At 42.1% G+C, this 19,902-nt stretch overlaps 1 pseudogene; it reads left to right on the forward strand.

Annotated features, from left to right (window-relative positions):
- Positions 1-480: 480 nt before the first annotated feature.
- LOC114430892 (dynein heavy chain 7, axonemal-like) lies at positions 481-19,560 on the forward strand (annotated as a pseudogene).
- The last annotated feature ends 342 nt before the right edge of the window (positions 19,561-19,902 follow it).

The following is a 19,902-nucleotide window of genomic DNA, read 5'->3' on the forward strand; positions in this document are numbered from 1 at the left end:
TTGATATTGAATTGGGAAATGTATTTAATGCAGCTGGTAATAATTATGTTATCTGTGTGCACACTAACTGAAACCCTGGCCCTGTGTCTCAGCCGCCGTTTGAGTGCATCCACAGGGACAGTGTGAATCGTGCCTTCCCTGTCTTCCAGTCTACTGATGGATTCGCCTGTGCCATGCTAGGTTGATCCCGCCCCTCCATACTGTCAATAAACGGCGAGCTGAGCCAAAACAGAAGTGGATTTTGTCTTCATATAAAAAATACTAGGCTATCTAATAATAATAATAATAATAATAGGCTAATAATAGGCTGTCAGCTGACAGTTTTATGTATTTGTTTTCATTGGAATTTGTTTTGAAAGAATAAACATTAAAGTTACATAATAAACTCAATGTTGTTTTGCAGTGAGTATGACAGGACAGCCAGCGCCTGTAAACCAGAGCGGTGGAGTACAACATCCACGGGGAAAAGAACCACGGGGAGCTGAAGCAGCTTCCACACGTGGGTGTAGTACTCACACATGTTATTCACATTTTGACTGATAATCAATTCATATCATTTGATACTGCTGTGAGTGTGATGGTGCATCTGTTTGCCATCATGTCCTCCAGAAGATGTGTTGATGGAAGACAGTGGACCCAGTAGAAGTTTTGAGAAAGCCCAGAGAAGAAGGGCGGCATGGATCCGTGGGGGTTCCAGCATGTACAGAAAGCCTCAGGCACAGCTTCATAAAAGGCATATGGATATCCAAGAACAGCTGAGGACAATCCGGCAAGTAACCGGTTCAGAGTCTGTCGAGGGTTCATTTCATGTCCGACTGAGGATAGAGTTACTAATTATTTTCATTTCACACTGACAGTCATTGCACCTTTTCTGTTCTTCTATCATTTCAGCCAGCAGAAGGAGGAAGACGACACAGATAACATGGTAAAAACACATTATCACCAAGTCGATGCTGAAAGAGTTTCTATATGCAGGAGCCTATATATCTTAGGCCATCAGGCTGATCAGTTCCTGTGTATCTATATCATAAGCCCTCTGTGCCTTTGCCCATAATTAATGGAGATTAAGCACCGATATAGCAGCCTATTGACTGTTGTGTTGTGTTGGTCTCAGTGGTTGCAGTTGTGTACAGATGTCTTCACCTTTTTACATTCAACAAAGTAACTCTGGTGTACATTAGTTTTGTAGTAATGACCTGGGTTTAAATTGAGCGCTAAACAAGACGATGTGCCTGTGTAGAGCAGGCACAGTGTGCAAAGGAGGTCAGTCTTATAAAATGTATACTGCCACTAACAATGATGCAAAATGCTATTCCAACAGAGGCTGAACTTCTACATCCAAAGAGGGATGGACCTCGTAAATGTGGCTCCCCTGCAGGACACATGGCTGGAAACCATTAGAGGAAGGATTCCCTGCCACCTGCAGAGCTTCAGGACAACAATGGAGCTGCTGGTGGATGAGATTAAGGATGACTATTTGACCAGCATCAAGACAATAATCTGTATTTATTCACTTACCCTCAAAAGCACGAGTCTTAAATAGATGCAAACATGCATCCTACATGAATCAGTTTGTGCTTCCTGTGTTTATGATTGCAGTGAAGGATTCATTTGAAGGTTTAAAGGAAAGTGACGAGGAGGAAGCAAAAGATCTGCCCCCTCACAGACTTGAGTAAGTCAGGGGGATGTGATCAGAGGACACATACATAGTAAACACTGCTTCCAATGCCTCTAATGACTGAGCCATACATGGATAACTTGTTGTCTTGGTACAAGCAAACTCGTAATAAGCTGCAATGGGAAAACGTTCGAATCATTAATTGACTGTTGTGCATTAGCTTTGTTATGCTTTCATTTTAGGGTGGAAATACTGCCAAAACCATGGAACCAATGGTTTGTCCGTGCACGAAAGAGGATGCATAACAAGCTGTATTCTATCAACCCTACCATGTTGCAGGTGATGCACATTTGGGATGTCTCTTACAAGTGAGTATGCTCTAACACATTTTTATTTACTTCATTTTATGTGATTTGGTTCTTATAAATGTAGGAGTTTGATCTTATCTTATCTTGATTATAAGCTGTATTCACAGTTACTCAGTGCATTGTGATACTCCTGTGCTATTCTCACATTTTTAACATTACTGTGGTGTAGACCTATATATCCCCATTGATTTTGACCCTCTGCTTCCTACTTGCAGAACTCTCCGTCTGGTAGATGTAGAGGAGTTCCGCTGCAGAGAGGAGTCCATTGAGCTCTCTGTGTTTCAGCAGATAGTCAACCGGCAGGTTGACCATGCTAGAGGTGTCCTCCTGAAAAAGTAAGTTGACATCATGACATCACAGCAGCAGAGCTTGCCTCGGTCTCAAAGTTAATAGCTATGTGTTTATATGAGATATTGTATGAATTTGGAAATGGTTGCTATTTAAAAATAGCTTCTTAAATTGAATCTCAGGATAATAAAACAGGAACAAACTGAACTGTTCTCCTCCACATGTGATTAAAGACAGACATATATGCAGCATGACTTATGTTAACATTTCATGCTGTTGACCTAGTGCGTTGGTTTAGGTTTGAAACGTTTCTATCTTTTAAAAACGGTCACTTGCATTAAAAGCTGCTGCATTATGGGAATTGGGACTTAATGTTCTTGTCATGATCACTGTTTTATTTTGTCTGCTTCCTTTGTTTGAGTTTATTTAAAAAGGACTGTTTCTGTTTTTGATTTTTAATTAGTCATGGCTTTATTCCTCCTGTGCCCTCTGCTTCCTGTTTGATTTTGAATGCTGGTTTTCCTTTTGTGTCTGTGTGTGTTTTACGTCCCCTTGTGTTTCTTTCCTTGTTGCCTTGCACTGACTGTTTTCGCCTGTGTCTTGTCTCCTCGTTGTCAGTTTGTCGTGTGTTGTGCTGCTGTTTGATCCTGCATTACAGTGTCACTTTCTCTGTTCATGGTTGGTTGGTTAGTGTTAGTTCAGTTTTTGCCTTTTGGATTTTTGGGGATTTGTTTCAGCTTGCCTTTTGTTTAATAAACCTTTGCAGAAGGCAAACAACGCATTGGGTTCTTAGCAGCACCAAGGACTTGTTTTGAAAGAAGGTCAGGAGACACTAATACAACACGTCTGTTTTCAGACATTGCAAACTATCTTTCTTCAGTTAAGCTCTTTACCACCTGTCCAGCTCTACTCCTTGCCTTTTGTTTATTTGGTGGTATCTTAGCCTTTTGTTGCCTGCCCGTCAAACTGAACTCAAACCCTAACAGTTTTTTCAGCAATAACACAGAGCTGAGATAGCTCTGCTTCATGTTAAAGAGGAGAGAGCAATGGTCAGTTTATGGGTGTGTTCTGACATCTGTCTAATATGCTCTGAAATATGGTTTTATTTGCAGCTGGCTTCTCGATGTACAAAACATTTACTTCTAGTATTTACTAGTGCCTTCCCAAAGCAATCCGGCGAACCTACTATCTTTCTTCAACTGTGCAGCAACTCTTATGACTTCCCAACTGCAGAGCCTTGCAATAGACTCAATGCAGGACTACACATGTCTGATTTCCCAAGATCCGGTAAGCTTCAATATTATAACAGTTTAGCAATGCAATGAGCTGAGCTGAAAAGATCATTTCATAAAGTCCTGTGCTGCACTTGTTTTTGTTTTGTTTTGCTCTCCACCATCTTAGCGCTCAGTCCATGCAAGTGAGCACCCAGGCTTTGTTCTCCTTTTGGTCCTTGAGGACAGGGAGGTCAAGTTTAAACCTGACTTCAAAATATACGAGGAGGCCTTCCTTAATGTCTATGAGCTCATGCTGAGGTCTGTCAGCATGGTACCTCGTGTGGAAACCAAATTGTACCCTGAGTGGGTAAGAAGACAAGGATAATATATAATAATATTGCAGTAATGTTAAGAGTAAGTTCATAAGTTCATAATCATTGTTTTGTTGTGGTAGGTAACCCATGTAGGTAGAAGCTGATGTTGGCAACTATGGGCGCACTCTATATAAGCTGGAAAAGGGCTTCAGTGACATGCCCCTTGTGATGAACATAGTGACCACCATAAAGGCTAAGGTGGATGATTTCAAGGAGCACATTCCTATGGTGCAGGTCAGAAAATGAACAACATTTATTACTAACAGAAGTCAGAATTGCTTAAACTACAAGTCTTTTGTATCATTGCATAGGTACTCTGCAACCCAGGCCTGCGTGAACGCCATTGGAATGCCATGTCAGACTTGGCTGGCATCTCCCTGCAGCCATCTGAAGACCAGGCCTGTGTGTCTTACTTCCTGTCCATGCGCCTGGAACAGCACCTGGACAGCTTCAACGGCATCAGTGAGGCAGCCAGCAAGGAGTACTCCCTGGAGAAGGCCATGGAGAAAATGGCCACAGAGTGGAACGGCATGGAGTTCAGCCTCTTGGCCTACAGAGAGACGGGCACCTCCATCCTGTCATCTGTGGATGAGGTCCAGATGCTTCTGGATGATCACATTGTTAAGACACAAACCATGAGGGGTTCACCATTCATTAAGCCCTTTGAGGAGGATATACAGTAAGAGAGCGGAGCAGTTGCTTTAGATTGACTGTGTTGAATAGCAGTCCATTGGCTATCAAGTACAGACATATTTATCTTGGGTGACAGATTTTATTACGTGAGAATCCATCGTTTCAAGCCATAAGCTATGCACCCATGGCTGAAACAGTGGTTCAGACCAATCAGCATTAACCTGTTTCTGTAATAATCTGAGTATGTAAATTACAACACCCACAACAAAGCTAGCAGACCTCAGAGGTGCTTGAACCTTTTCATAATCGGATGGAAGGTAAAAAGATGTCAATGTGCTAATTGCATAAATCTAAATTATTTGTAAATTATATTGATTGCCAGTTGTCCTCAGCAGAGAAGTGAGAGGTGAGTGAGTGTAGATGTGTAGAATTAAGAAACAACTTACATAGTTCTCATGTACCGGATACCTCTGCTCTGCTTAAATACTGAGTCAGTTTCATAAGTGTAGTCAAGAAACTCATTACTACACTGAGTTAGCCAAATGAAAATCATTGGTGAGATTGTTGGAGCATTGATTGGCAGGCATAGTTTCATCATGGATTCCCTGTAGCTTTTGTACTGTATCATGATAAAATAGATCAAATGCCAGAGGAAGAAGACTTTGATTATAATGAATGTAATGTTGCATGAAGACTTTATGATGCAATTATAGAGCTTTGTGGGGTAGAGAGGTTGTTACCACAGTGAGGGTATAGTCAATATCCTTTACAATGACCAATCCCAACCACTTGCTCCTGTTTGTAACTCTAGGCTGTAAACTAGTTGAAATTAAGCTGTAACATAATATAAGCACACAGAATTGATCATCATATTTCTCTACACTCTAGGGAATGGGAGGGTAAAATCCTGGATGAATGGCTAAAGGTGCAGTCCACCTGGCTTTACCTGGAGCCTATATTCAGCTCCCCAGACATCATGAAACAGATGGCTGAGGAGGGACGTCGCTTTGCAGCTGTTGATAAAACATGGAGAGAAACCATGAAACAAGTTTCTCTGGTTAGTTCGTTCATTTTTCACTTCATTTAGAGTTGAGTAACAGAGCACATCCATTTAGTGAACTCTCTGTGAAAGGACATGAGCTTCTTCAGTACTTTGATTCTCCAGCGGGGAATTTAATAATTAGAATATCAATATTACAGGACCACAAGTATATAGACCATGTGTACAATGTTAAGCCAAAAAAAGGCCTGACATGATTTATCAAGCAGAATGCTCCACAGTATATAGGGTCGTCTACTATAATCATATCAAATTCAGTGCACAGCTCTGAAGCATGCGGCTGCATCAACATGGCCAGGTGGGCTGATACACACATAAACATAGCAGTGGGTGAGTGTGAAATACAGGACGGTCTCAGGCAGACACAGTACATGCAAAAAGCAGAATAAGGAAGAAGGACAGATAGAAGAGTGAATCAGCTGGAAAGGATAGGGAGCAAGGCAAAAACAACAGAACGAGAATAGACAGTGAGTGTAGCACCAGCATCGTCAAAGAGTTTCCAAAGGGTAATTGGCTGAAATGAGACACATCAATTTCAGGCAGTGTCCTCCAGGAAGCCCAGCCTGACTGCACCATCAAATAGAAACTAGAAAAGCATTTCCTGAAGAAAATGCAAGTTTGATAGCTGCAGCTGAAGCATTGCTCTGAACGCTGATGTGAAGGAGAATCAGCAATCTGAATTTAAGAATTGAAAAAGAGAAGCTCTTATTTTTTAAAAGTAGTCTAAGTTGGAGACACAGGTGACTGTTATGGCCTCTCTACACTGTGCGATTTTTAGCGTATTGGCAGTAATAGCCATTGACAACATGCGGGAAAGGCTAAAAAAGTCAAACGAGTTGCTGGAAATGATCCTCAAAGGTCTTAACAACTACCTGGAGATGAAACGTCTCTATTTCCCACGGTTCTTCTTCCTCTCAAATGAGGAGCTGCTGGAAATCCTCTCAGAGGTGGAGACCATGTTTACCTTTGAGCACTTCTTATGAACCTATCAGCTGTATAATCACTCAGAATTTAGCTTCCCATGGTGTGATCAGTATTAATAAATCAGGGTTTTTGTCAGTTGTTTTGCAGTTGCTGCTTCAAGCTATGTGCTGCCATGTTTCTTGTCTCTTAGAGTCCTGACAGAAAATGGCTCATCTTTGATGGCCCCGTGGACGCTGTGTGGATCGAGAACATGAACACGGTGCTTGATGACAACAAGAAGCTGTGTCTGATGAGCGGCGAGATCATTCAGATGTCACCCCAAATGAGCCTCATCTTTGAGCCGATGGACCTGGAGGTGGCATCACCAGCCACGGTGAGAGGCACTTTTATTTAACAGTGTTGGTATTCTTCCTAATCAACTGGCACAACTGGCTAAGCTGTCTAATGAATTGTCAGTTGCCAAAACAAAAGACCTTTCCATTCGTGTCTTTTCCTTCCCTATGGCTCTTTGTTGTGAGGCAGGAATAAAGCGTTTTGCTTGCAGTACCTAGCTGCCTTAGGAGAACACCTTTGCACATCCCTCGCTGTACTTTCTTAATACAGACACTTCTATTTTTGATTCTTTATAGCCTGGCATCTGTCGCTTTCATCATGCCGAATGCAGAGGCATTGAAATTGTTGTGATCACAATGAACCCTTCTCACTTTGTGCATAGTGCTTGTTGATCTCTCTTCTCTTTCTGTCTATAAAGATTGATTTATATTATTTTGTACTTTCCTAAATTCTTTTCTCTGTTTCAACTTTCTGTGTCTCTCTTACTTATCTCTGCTCATAGTTTGCCTGTACTTCTTCTTGAAGCTAATCGTACTACAGGATTGCAATAACGGCTGCAGCATTGTCATCAGATAATCATTACAATATACTCTGCATGTCCGCCTCTAGGTCCTAGCACTTCATCCAATAGTTTTTAATAATGTGAATATTCCTTTGCTCATACAGGGTACAAGTTGTATGTTCTCAGTTGTGATATATGTGCTTTGTTGCAGGTGTCTCGCTGCGGTATGATCTACATGGAGCCCCATATGCTTGGCTGGCGGCCTCTAATGCTGTCCTGGCTCAATACTCTGCCAACTACAGTCAATGCCACTCACAAAGACCTCATCATCGCCCTCTTTGACCGCATCCTGCCACCATGCCTGGAGTTCATACGAAAAGCCGCCAAGGTGCTGAGCTGATTGAACCTTCCTAACCCAGTTCAGATTTTACAGCTGGTTGCTATTTAATAATGTACCTAAATAAGTATTTTGAATCTTGATGGGTTCATATCTAATGTTAGACCTCTCTGGTTTTAGTTTTACCCTTCAGTTACACACACATACAGCTTACCTTGATCTGAGTTGTCTCTTTTTGATTGATTTCAGGAACTGTCTCCAACCTCTGACACCAATCTAGTAAGGTCCCTGATGAACCTGATGGACTGCATGATGGATGAGTTTCACCATTAGGCAAAGCTGAAGAATATGAAAGAGCAAGACATCTGCTCCTGGTTGGAGGTTTGTGCACGATTACTGTTAACAAGATCAGATTGTGAAAGGGTTAAGCGTATCGCTTGATAAACAATTTGGTCACTGTCCTCACTTCTGTAACTGTGATGCCTACGAGGCCTGATTTAACAGACAGAGTAGAATATGTCTGTTCATTCAAACACATGGGGCTCAAAGTTTTGAATTTAAAGGAACAGCTGTGTGATATTCACATCAAATACAAAAGGGAATAGACATGATATCACCACAAAGAACGCATTTTATCATGCAACTTCAAAACTTGATGCAGGCAATTCAATGTTGGAGCAGACAAGTAGGTAGCAGGGACAAGTAGGTAAAACAGGGAGAGGCTTCTTGTTTAGAGAAACTTTTAGAGTGTATTGCAGAGATTAAGGCATGGATGTCATTAAACTTTCTCAGCCTGAATGACGAAAAAACTGAAGTCATGTTGTTCGGCCCTTGTGATGCTTCCAGAATTCATGTGGATCTGGGTCCTCTGAGTCAACATGTGACACAAACAGCCACAAATCTAGGGGTAAAAAAAAAAAAAAAAAAAAAAAATGGACAGTGGTCTGAAATTTGATGTGCAGATCAAATCAGTTGTCAAGTCCAGTTTTTATCATTTACGACAACTAGCCAAAGTCAAGCCATTTTTATCAAGACATCACTTTGAGATTTTAATCCATGCTTTTATCTCATGTAGACTTGACTACTGTAATGCACTTTATGTTGGGCTCAGCCAGACGCTGCTGTCTCGTCTGCAATTAATTCAAAACGCTGCAGCCCGTCTTTTAACAGGTACCAAAAAATTTGAGCACATCACTCCGGTTTTAGCTTCCATTCATTGGCTCCCAGTGCATTTTAGGATTGATTTTAAAATTCTTTTATTTGTTTTTAAATGTCTTAATGGCCTCGCCCCACAGTATCTGTCTGACCTGCTTCAGCCATACACTCCCTCACGCTCTCTTAGGTCGGCAGATCAGTCTCTTTTAATAGTCCCACAAACAAAGAGGAAATCTAGAGGGGATCGTGCTTTCGCAGTCACTGCCCCCAAACTATGGAACAATCTGCCCCTGCACATTAGGCAGGCTGACTCTCTTGTAGCTTTTAAATCCTCTTTGAAAACATACCTTTTCTCTTTGGCTTTTAACTCAGTCTGAGATGTTGACTTTTACTGTTTTATGTTTTTACTATGTTTTTATTGTTCTTTTTATCTTAATGTGTTTTATATGCTTTTGTATTTGTGGACAGCACTTTGGCCAACTTGGTTGATTTTAAAGTGCTCTATAAATAAAGTTGAGTTGAGTTGAGTTGAGAACAGTCTAATTATTCAAGCTAAAAGTCAAACGGTGAGATAATCCTGCCTGTCACACACTGATAAGTGGAGGAGACCTACAGTAGTAGGACACTTGACACCAGTTTTAGTGAGTTATAGCTGTGAAACTAAAAATTAAATTGAATGTGAATCGTAAAAAAGATTGAAATTAGACAGTTGTAATACTAAGTGTGGTGTCATTTAATCCCTCCGCCCCCAAGATATACAGATATAATAAACTAAAACAAAGCACATTTATTTTCAACTTTAGGGTTACTTTTCATCAGGTCTGCTTCCTTTAAGGTAGGGTAGGAGATTTTGAAAACTGAGAGTCGGCCAGATTTGGAAAGTAAACACACGCCCCTTTCTCTCGAGCTCACCCCGAAGCCACGCCTCCCAACCAGTCTGTGACTTCAGCCATCATGCACGTACCTCTCTGATGTACGCAGAGCAGCAAGAGAGTGACAACCAGCCAATCCTCCGTGCAGGGGCGTGGATTGGCTGATGTTCATTTTAAAGCAAAGCTGCCGAACTAATCGGTTGCTATCGGATTGTAAAGAGAAGTTACACTAATTTAACAAAAAGTGCATCAGAAGGAAATCTCCTACCCGACCTTTAAAGGCCCACACATAACAAAAGAGGTTTCAGCAGATGAGCTGATGCTGCTGCCCCCCTGCATGGCTTCCAATTGATTTTGTGCCTCTGAATCCTGTCTTTTATGGCACTGCTATTATCCCCCTGTGGCAACCTGCACTGATCAATGCCTTTCAGCCCTCACTCCTGTGTTTCTCATTATCAAAGTGTTTGTAACAGCAGCAGCTATCATGAGGCTGATATTTTGGCCTTATTTCCAATTCCTACGGTATCCCTGCTGCGTTTTTTTCTCTTCTCTGTGGATTCTTTGTCTCTTGAAATAATCTGTACACGCCTTCATTTACATGGTTGGTGTACATTAAAATCACTGTTTCCAAGTCTCTCTGTGCCCTGACATTTCCAGCTGAAAATCCTAAAGTGCGTGTGAACATGATTTGTTATATACTTTTGCTACAGTGTGGCTTGTTACCTATTCTGTTGCTGACTAATAATGTACATTCCAAGAACTATCCTCTCCATTTGTTTGGTGTGTTATGATCTAAGGGTTTTATGGGCCCTGTAGGTTCTGACAAAAGAATGAAACGATGTCCTTAAATTCATGTGATGATTTGATCACATGAAAGTCGATCAACCTTATTAAAGGTAGATACCATACAGCAGAGTTGTTACTCTGAAATATTATAAAAGTTGTCCTTTCCTTTTACAAAGGGCATCTTCGTGTTCAGCCTGGTGTGGTCAGTGGGCGCCAGCTGTGATGACATGGGCCGGGTCAAGTTTGACATGCTGGTAAGAGAGATACTGGAAGGCCCCTTAAGCCAGGACACCGTGACCCTCTACAACATTCTGGCCACTGTTGAGGCTCCACCCAAACAGCTGATTCCTCTGCCCACTGAGGGAACGGTCCACCAGTATTGCTTTATTAAAGAGGTAAGTCTTTGCTGCTTTTGCTGCTTGTGCAACTGAGCACAAGTTGAGTTACTTCTTGATGAACTACAAAAAAACTACATGTGGTTATACTGTAGTATAACTGACAACAGACACAAAGTGCAGTAGTTCTTCCCACAGTGATTGATTGTTGGGGGTAAGAAGATTCCAATGTACAGTATTTATTTAATATTTATTAAAGTAAAAGGTACCACAGAATTTAAGACGTCAATGTGCACATACCTATATTCTACTTAATGTCTACAATACAGACAGATAAGTGCGTATGCTCTATGTCATCAAATGTCCTTGACTAAAGTTTAGACCAAAGCAAAACTTGATATCCCAGTCTTTTACATCACAAATATATATCTTCCATTTTCTTCGGCAGGGCCCAGGCAGGTGGGAGCTTTGGACAGATAAGCTAAAGGCTGCTCCCCCCATATCCAAGGACATGCAGTTTAATGAGATCATTGTTCCCACTGAGAACACCGTGCGATACATGGCACTGATGGAGCTCCTCGTCACTCACCAGAAGCCTACTGTTGTCATTGGCCCCACTGGCACTGGCAAGAGTGTCTACATTAATGTGAGTCACCAATGTTTTGTTTTGATATGTTGATGTTAAGAAAGTCTTTCCCAGGAACTGTCAGATACGTAATTATGCTAGAAGTATAGCTGTGTTATAAAACTTGGCAGCCTGGCCTGCCATAACCAGATTCAGATTCACCCTGAAAATCATCTTCCAGAAATGGGCCTGGAATCCCTCACCTTCAGCAGGTTCCCCCAGCATCAGACTTTCTTATTAATGTATACTAATGTCTAGTATTTAACACCAAATGCCCCTAGGGCATCTGTTACATGTGTCTCTCTATCACACAGTCAGCTTCACTAGCTTTCTAACCCTGAATGTTGATACAGCATTCAGAGGTACAATTAATTAGCTTATATGTACTTTATTTCAGTAGGAATAAGATTTGTGGACCGACATGGCTTTTTGTACTATGAAGATGTCTTTGTCAGCAGAAGTAATTGTTGAAAAAGCACTGTCCATGTGAGCATTCCTCTCTATGATGTCCCAGGATAGAGAGAATGCTCTGACCACACAAATCATTCCGACGAAGCACAGCAACAGACACCGGGTGTGAGACGAATACAGAGCATCTCTCAGCAGAGCTCTGACTCTTTATATCAAGGACTAATCCTCCCCTTCTTCCCTTTGCTTCATTAGTTCAACCATGTGCTCGAACTTGAGACTCTGGGGTGAGATCATCTCACTGAGGAGCTCTACTTGTTCTCCGCCTCCTGCTTGTCTGCGTATTTTTGAATATGAATTTCTGAATAGTTTTTTTCATACAGTGTGACCATTTCATTGTAAATGCATAGATGTTCATGTTGATTGAATACTGTAAACAGTGCTTATATCAAATATCTCTTGCCCAGGACTTCCTGTTGAATCAGCTGCAGAAGGATGTATACAGCCCATTATTTATCAACTTCTCAGCCCAGACTACAGCCGCCCAGACCCAAAACATTATCCTGTCCAAGCTAGATAAGCGCCGCAAAGGAGTGTTCGGCCCACCACTGGGGAAGAAAATGGTACAGCTCCTTCATCACTTCATGCTTTATATTTGAACAGCATGCAGTCATTCTGTTTTGGCAGTTGAACAGTGTGTGAAGCATACATGTTGAAATACAGTACAAAGGTGCATTGTTTTGATCAGTACATAATGTTACATCTTATCAGGTTGTGTTTGTGGATGATGTGAACATGCCAGCCATGGAGGTTTATGGTGCCCAGCCGCCGGTGGAGCTGCTGCGTCAGTGGCTGGATCACTGGAACTGGTATGACATGAAGGACTGCTCCATGAATAACCTGGTGGATATCCAGATCATGTGTGCTATGGGACCACCTGGTGAGTAGCAGCTGTGGAAACCTCAAGGTTCTTTAGTGGAAATATTATTGTTACATCAATTATGTTGTTTCAAAGCTCTTGATCTCTGTTTGGAGGATGAGTACAGTACTCTCTTCCTGTTACTTACCTTCTGCTAAAGTGCTCTGGAGTTAGTGTCTCCAACCTCTCCCTACTATTATGTGAACCTCCTCGGTGCCTTGAGGTTCTTACAAATAGAACGTGTTTATTACATCCGCCTCCACTGCAGCTACCAGTGTAAACATGAAAGCAGCCGTGTCCACTGAGGCTGCTGGCAGCGACAGATGAAACAGAAAGGGGTGGCTGCCGCTCTCGGCTGGTGGCAGTGCAACAGTATTTGCTGCTGGTGCCTGAGCTGACAGTTTTTCAGTGTTTTAAGTGTTGTGCGTCTCTGCTATTGTCTGATCAAACCCACACACTTGACAAAAATTACTGGCAAACATTTTTTTAAATTGTGTTTCTTTTTCTCTTGGTTCATTTCCATTTCTTAAATTGATGCCTAAATATGCTTTAAAGAGCAGAGACTTTATTCCACATGTGCAAAGCCAATTTCCCTTCAGAATACTGAATGTTAAAATACAGTATGAAATGACCTTCACCTGGACCGGACATACATGGTAAAATACAGCTTTCAGAATTGTTCTCTAGATTTTGTCCTGCTTGTGTTCTAGGTGGGGGGCGAAACGCAGTCACACCTCGCTTCCTGCGGCACTTCAACATGATCACCATTAATGACTTTGATGAGAAGACTATGTATACAATCTTCTCCAGGATCATAGATTGGCATTTTACCATAAGGTAACTATAGTGTATTATCTAGCATGCTCTGTGTGTTTTACTTAGAATGTTCATACCCAAACTACTACATATAGTCTACTAATGTACTGTGTAATACAACAGGTGCTGCCAGTTGTTTTTTAGAATCTACAATGCTGTGGAGGTAGAAAATAATACATTCCAGTTACTATATATAATTCATTTGTGTTTCAATACTTGGAATCCTCTTTTCCCTGCACTGCTACATTGTTTACGGCAGAGACCACATATCCTAAAGCAGGTTTCAAATCCACCTAAACAATTACACAGATACATCACCTAATTTTAAGAGTTACTTCAGATGTTTTTGATGTTAGTGTCAAAATCAAATCAAATTACGGTGCCTACTGTATGATTATGTAATACAAACTAATCTTAAATCCATCATTTCATTCACAGGTTTTCCTTTCCAAAGCAATTTGCAGCCCTGACTTCTCAAATTGTCAAAAGCACTGTGTCAGTGTACGAGGAAGCCACCAAGAACCTGCTACCAACTCCTACAAAGTCCCATTACTTGTTCAATCTGCGTGATGTCTCACGGGTGATCCAGGGCATCTGCCTGTCCCGGCCAGAGACTGCGGCTGAGCCATCTGTCATTAAACGATTATGGGTCCATGAGGTAATATTTTTACAGTACACATACAGTATAGAGAGCTAAATAAATAAGTAAAACTTTTATGTTTAATAATTCTCAGGTCCTGAGAGTGTACTATGATCGACTGGTCTATGACAACGATCGGTCCTGGCTTGTAAGTCATTTGCAGGTAGTGTTTCAGGATCACATGAAGGAAAACTTCCACCAGCTCTTCCAGCATCTGGACCAGGACAGTGATGGAAAGGTCACTGAGGACGATCTGCGCAGCCTCATGTTTTGTGACTTCCATGACCCTAACCCTAACCCGGTGAGGTAAAGTGGATGGAAAGGAAATACACCGCTGCTTGAAAGTATGTGAACCCCGTGAGGATGATTTTCTCATTTTATCATCACCAGTTTTTATGTCTGAAGTCTCAGATACATGTTTTATCAGTTGCACGTACTTGTTTAGTGGAACCCATAAACTACATGAAACCTGGAATTAGTGTATGTGCAAAAGTATGTGAACCCCTAACTGCATTAAGTCAAGCAGGTAACAGACTAAGGTGAAACACATGAGTGTTTTATTAATCATTTAAGTCGACCAATGAAATGAGGCATCATTGGGAAAGGTATTGGCCTGTACTATTCAATAGAGAGCGGAAACCATCCAAGCCAACATGGTCCCATACACATCAACAATGCGAACAGGGGATAACCGAGGACATGAAGAAGAGGGTAGTGATAGCCTATCAGTCTAGGGAGGGATATAAGACCTATATCTATATCTCAAAAGATTCCAGCTCCATCCATCGACTGTAAGACAAATAATTTACAAATGGAGGGCCTTCACCATGACAGCAACACTGCCAAGAAGTGGGCACCCATTAAAACTATAACCCAGAGCCACTAAAAAGGTAAAGGCCATCCCACACATCACCTCTACAGAGTTGCAGACCTCTCTGGCAGTGTCTGGGACCAATGTACATGCGACTACGATCACTCGAAAATTGAACACCCATGACATTTGTTGCAGGGTTGCTAGAAGGAAGCCTCTGCTCTAAAAAAAAAAAGTTGCCCGTTTCAACTTAGCCAGAGGCCTTCTGTCCAAAATAGGAGTTATTTGGTCACAAACAAAACCGCCATGTTTGGAGAAAAGCCAACACTGCAAATGAAGAAATAAAATCCTCCTCCCAATGGTGAAGCATGGTGGTGGAACTGTGAAGGTCTGGGGCTGCTTTTCTGCTTCTGGACCTGGACACTCCATATTATTCAAGTAACCATAAATTCCCAAGTATATCAACAAATTCTTGACCAGAACCTCCTGGCATCAGTCAGACAGTTGAAGCTGGGATGAACATGGATTATGTAACAAGACAATGACAATTCAAGAGGCAAGGTTGCAAACATAGTGATTTACACTGGCCCGCTGGTGCAACTAATAGTCTGGTGCGACTTATCTATGGTTTTTTCTTCTTCATTACGCATTTTTTGGCTGGTGTGACGTATACTCCGGTGAAAATACGGTACAAAATATATAAAATATAGATCTGAGATTTCATACATAAAAACTGGTGATGATAAAATGACAAAATCATGGTAAAACAGCAGAAACATCCAAACTGCTAAGGGGTTCACATACTTAAAGGCGTTTTTGATCAAAGAATTTCTTAATATGTGTGCATGAATGGATGAGCATGTCATAAACACGTACAAAGCATGTTAGAAGTATGGATGCTAGTCTAGATGTATGGGTAGACAAATGGACATTGACAGGTGTATGGTGTAATCTGGTTTCTAGGTGCCTAACCTGTTTGCAGTTGACGAGAAGCAGCAAATCTGTGAGCAAATGCGTGTACTGGACCGGCAGCGTGATCGTGACAAACAAACCGATGGCAGCCCCCTGTCCCTGTTCAACATGTTTTTGGAGCGCTGTCGCACACAGCTGCACGTGGTGTTGGCCATGAGTCCCATTGGTGATGCTTTCAGGGACCGCTTGAGACGTTTTCCTGCTCTCATTAACTGCTGCACCATAAACTGGTTCCAGGTGAGTATATGTGTGTATTGCATGAGATCTGGTATGCTGTTTGGCAAACAGTTAATCTTCTTGTTTACCACTCAACAGCAACAACATGTACTGTAGTTCGGCATGCATTCATTAGTAATTCATGACATTTCCCAGGAAAGAGTAAACAGTGTTCGAGGTCTGGTAACACAATGGCTTTTTTTTTAGACCTGGCCTGAAGATGCTCTGCAGGCGGTGGCCTGCCGCTTCCTGGAGGATGTTGAGATGACAGATGAGACTCGAGACGGCTGCATTAACATGTGCAAGAGTTTCCACACCTCAACCATTGAGCTCTCACTCCGCTTTTTAAATGAGCTGCTGCGCCACAACTATGTCACTCCAACCTCGTACCTGGAGCTCATTTCCACCTTCAAAGCCCTGCTGAAGACAAAAAGAACGTAAGATCGATATGTCATTTTTGTGTCCATGGTGATTTGTGATTATGTTTAATGCTACATACTTAAATTCATTCTTTTTCCAAGTGAGGTGATGAATCTTAAACGTCGCTATGAGGTGGGTCTTGAAAAGCTGGAGTCAGCAGCAGACCAAGTGGCCACCATGCAGGTCGAGCTGGAGGCTCTACAGCCACAGCTGCTTGTGGCCAGCAAAAAGGTAGACGAGATGATGGTGGTGATTGAACATGAATCTGTAGAGGTGGCAGAGACAGAAAAGGTTGTGAAAGTGGACGAGTCTGTGGCAAATGAACAAGCCATGGCTGCCAAGGCCATCAAAGATGAATGTGATGCTGACCTGGCTAAAGCAATGCCTATCCTGGAGTCAGCCCTCGCTGCGCTGAATACACTCACAACTCAGGTAAAGTCAGAGATGGGTCCTCTTTCTTGTCATCATACTCAAAAGCTGTATATCCTAGAATAGAGCAGTGAATAGGGCTTCTACTCTTTACAGGATATCACAGTGGTGAAGTCTATGAAAAGCCCACCCACAGCTGTCAAGCTGGTCATGGAGGCAATTTGCATTCTCAAAGGCATCAAGCCTGAGCGTCTACCAGATCCCTCAGGCTCCGGTAAAAAGGTGGAGGACTATTGGGGCCCAGCTAAAAAGCTTTTGGGAGACTTAAGGTTTCTCCAAAGCCTCCATGAGTATGACAAGGACAACATCCCACCACATCTTATGACCATTATCCGTAACAAGTACATTACCAACTCGGATTTAGTACCAGAGAAGATTAAAACTGCATCTACTGCAGCTGAGGGCATGTGTAAGTGGGTGTGTGCGATGGACAAGTATGACGTGTAAGTAATGCTCTTCTCCTCCCGTGTTTTTAGTTATGAGAATGAATATTAAAATGAACATGAAGCTTAGTAAGTATCAAAGGAAAAATCATTTTCCTGGTGTGTACCATGCATGAGCTATGTCCCCAGTGATTCATCTAACACGACAGATCCAAGATGGGAATCATTACGGTTATATCAGTATTGTTCTGCACAATCTTAACTTGCAGAATTTTTTGGTGTCCTTACTAATTTCTGCTGATAAAATGCAAATGAGTTCATTGTTCTAGATTTTCTATTGTGTACATTGGTTTAAAATGTTCACCTTTGTATTGCCTGTGTTCTTCAGAGTGGCCAAGGAGGTAGCTCCTAAGAAAGAGAAGCTAGCACAGGCTGAGGGTGAGCTTAGTGTGGCCATGGAAAGCTTGCAGAAAAAGCAGGCTGCCCTAAAAGAAGTCCAAGATAAACTGGCCAAGCTTCAGGAAACTTTGGATGCTAATAAAAACAAAAAGGCTGACTTGGAGAATCAGGTTTGTAATCATATCTTGGTCTATTAGGAGAAAAGGCTGAATTTGAATAGCTTGTATAGAATAAATACATATTTAATAGTCACAAGCTCCGGTGAACATAAATTGTTTCTGCTTCCTCTCTGGATGACGTCCTACAGGTGGATTTGTGCAGTAAAAAGCTGGAGCGAGCTGAGCAGCTGGTTGGAGGCTTGGGTGGAGAGAAAACGCGCTGGAGTGAGATGGCCTTGAATCTCGGACAGCTCTATGATAACCTGACCGGTGACATCCTCATCTCAGCAGGCATCGTGGCTTACCTGGGAGCCTTCACCTCCAGCTACAGACAGGTACAAACAGCTGGTGGAGCAGGTAGCACAGGGGAATTTTTTCAACTGTAAGGCTAATGTCACTTCCTAATGACTTTGACTCTGCAAGGTGCTTTACTCCTATTCACAGCTCAGAGACAAGGCTAGTTTTTAGAAGGTCATCTTTGAAACTAGGTTACTTAGAAGGACACTAACACTCCACATTGGGACTATGTTTACATATATCTTTTTCATTGTAGTCACTACTACATCACAACAAAGTCACTACCAGTAATGTGTTCCTCCCCAGCAACAGACAAAGGAGTGGATGAGTCTTTGTAAGAGCAGAGGGATTCCCTGCTCGTCTAACATGTCTCTTATGAGCTCGCTGGGTGATCCAGTGAAGATCCGTGAATGGACCATTGCTGGCCTTCCATCTGACAGCTTCTCCATAGACAATGGCATCATAATCTCGTAAGTCCTATTCGGCAGGTGTCTTATCTATATTTGTACTGAGCAGCCAGTGTCTCAGAATTATAGAACAGAAACAGGAACTCTGCCTTTCACTTAAGCAGCTCTTTAAAGGTGCTGTACACCTGCACACTGGGACAGAAAACAAACAAGCAAATCTGCTTTAAAACCTAAGCCTCACCTTACTCTGGGTGCTTATATATATATTGACACTGCTGGCTGCTGTTATTTTTTTCCACTAAGCATATGATTGCACTGATTGATTAACAGAAGATTGGGATTGTTTGGCCCGTGGTGCCATCCGTCTGTGACTGTTCATCCTTGAGCTGCTCTCTACATCTCAGTTATTGTCCCCTAATACACCCCAACTGCTCTGATGTCTCATGGTTAACAGATCTTTCAGTCTGACGAGGCAGACCCTTTTGATCACTCAGAGTGTGTGTTTGTGTACGTGTGTGTTATTTATAGTAATGCCAGACGGTGGCCTCTGATGATCGATCCCCAAGGACAGGCCAACAAGTGGGTAAAAAACATGGAGAAGGCCAACAGCCTGCACATTATTAAGCTGAGTGATGCTGGCTTTGTACGCACTCTGGAGAACTGCATCCAGTTTGGCACGCCTGGTAAGTATATATATGTCTATAGTTTGAGGCTTCTTCTGTTGTGGTGAGCCTCGCCTACCTTTCTGCAGTTCTTGTTTCTGCCTGCTGAGGTCTCTCTTTACCACAAAAACGAATTGTTGTTGTGCAAAGAATGCTTTCTTCCTCTGTTCTCTGTTCTGCAGTGGGAGAGTTCAAATAACAATCTCACTGACAGAAGCATTCCAGTGAGTCTTTATTCAGACAACACTACTGCAAATCATACAAAGGAAAAATCAATGATACTCTGCACTTACATGGTTCCTGCCTTGTGTTACGGTAAAATGAAGATGTGTAGGCAGCTGTGGCTATTCTTTTTCAGTGTGTCTCTGTCCTGGTGCTACAGTGGTTGGTGGTGGTACGGAATCTGCTAAAGCAACTCTATGGCTGTGACATTACACACAAGCTAAATTCACTACAAACCCTGAGATCCCTCTGCAAAAGCACAAAACATAAAGCCCAGCTCTTGCAGTACTTCTCATAGGATTTTAGCCATGAGAGTGAA

Source organism: Parambassis ranga, unplaced genomic scaffold, assembly GCF_900634625.1.
Source record: "Parambassis ranga unplaced genomic scaffold, fParRan2.1 scaffold_31_arrow_ctg1, whole genome shotgun sequence".
Classification (NCBI taxonomy): domain Eukaryota; kingdom Metazoa; phylum Chordata; class Actinopteri; family Ambassidae; genus Parambassis; species Parambassis ranga.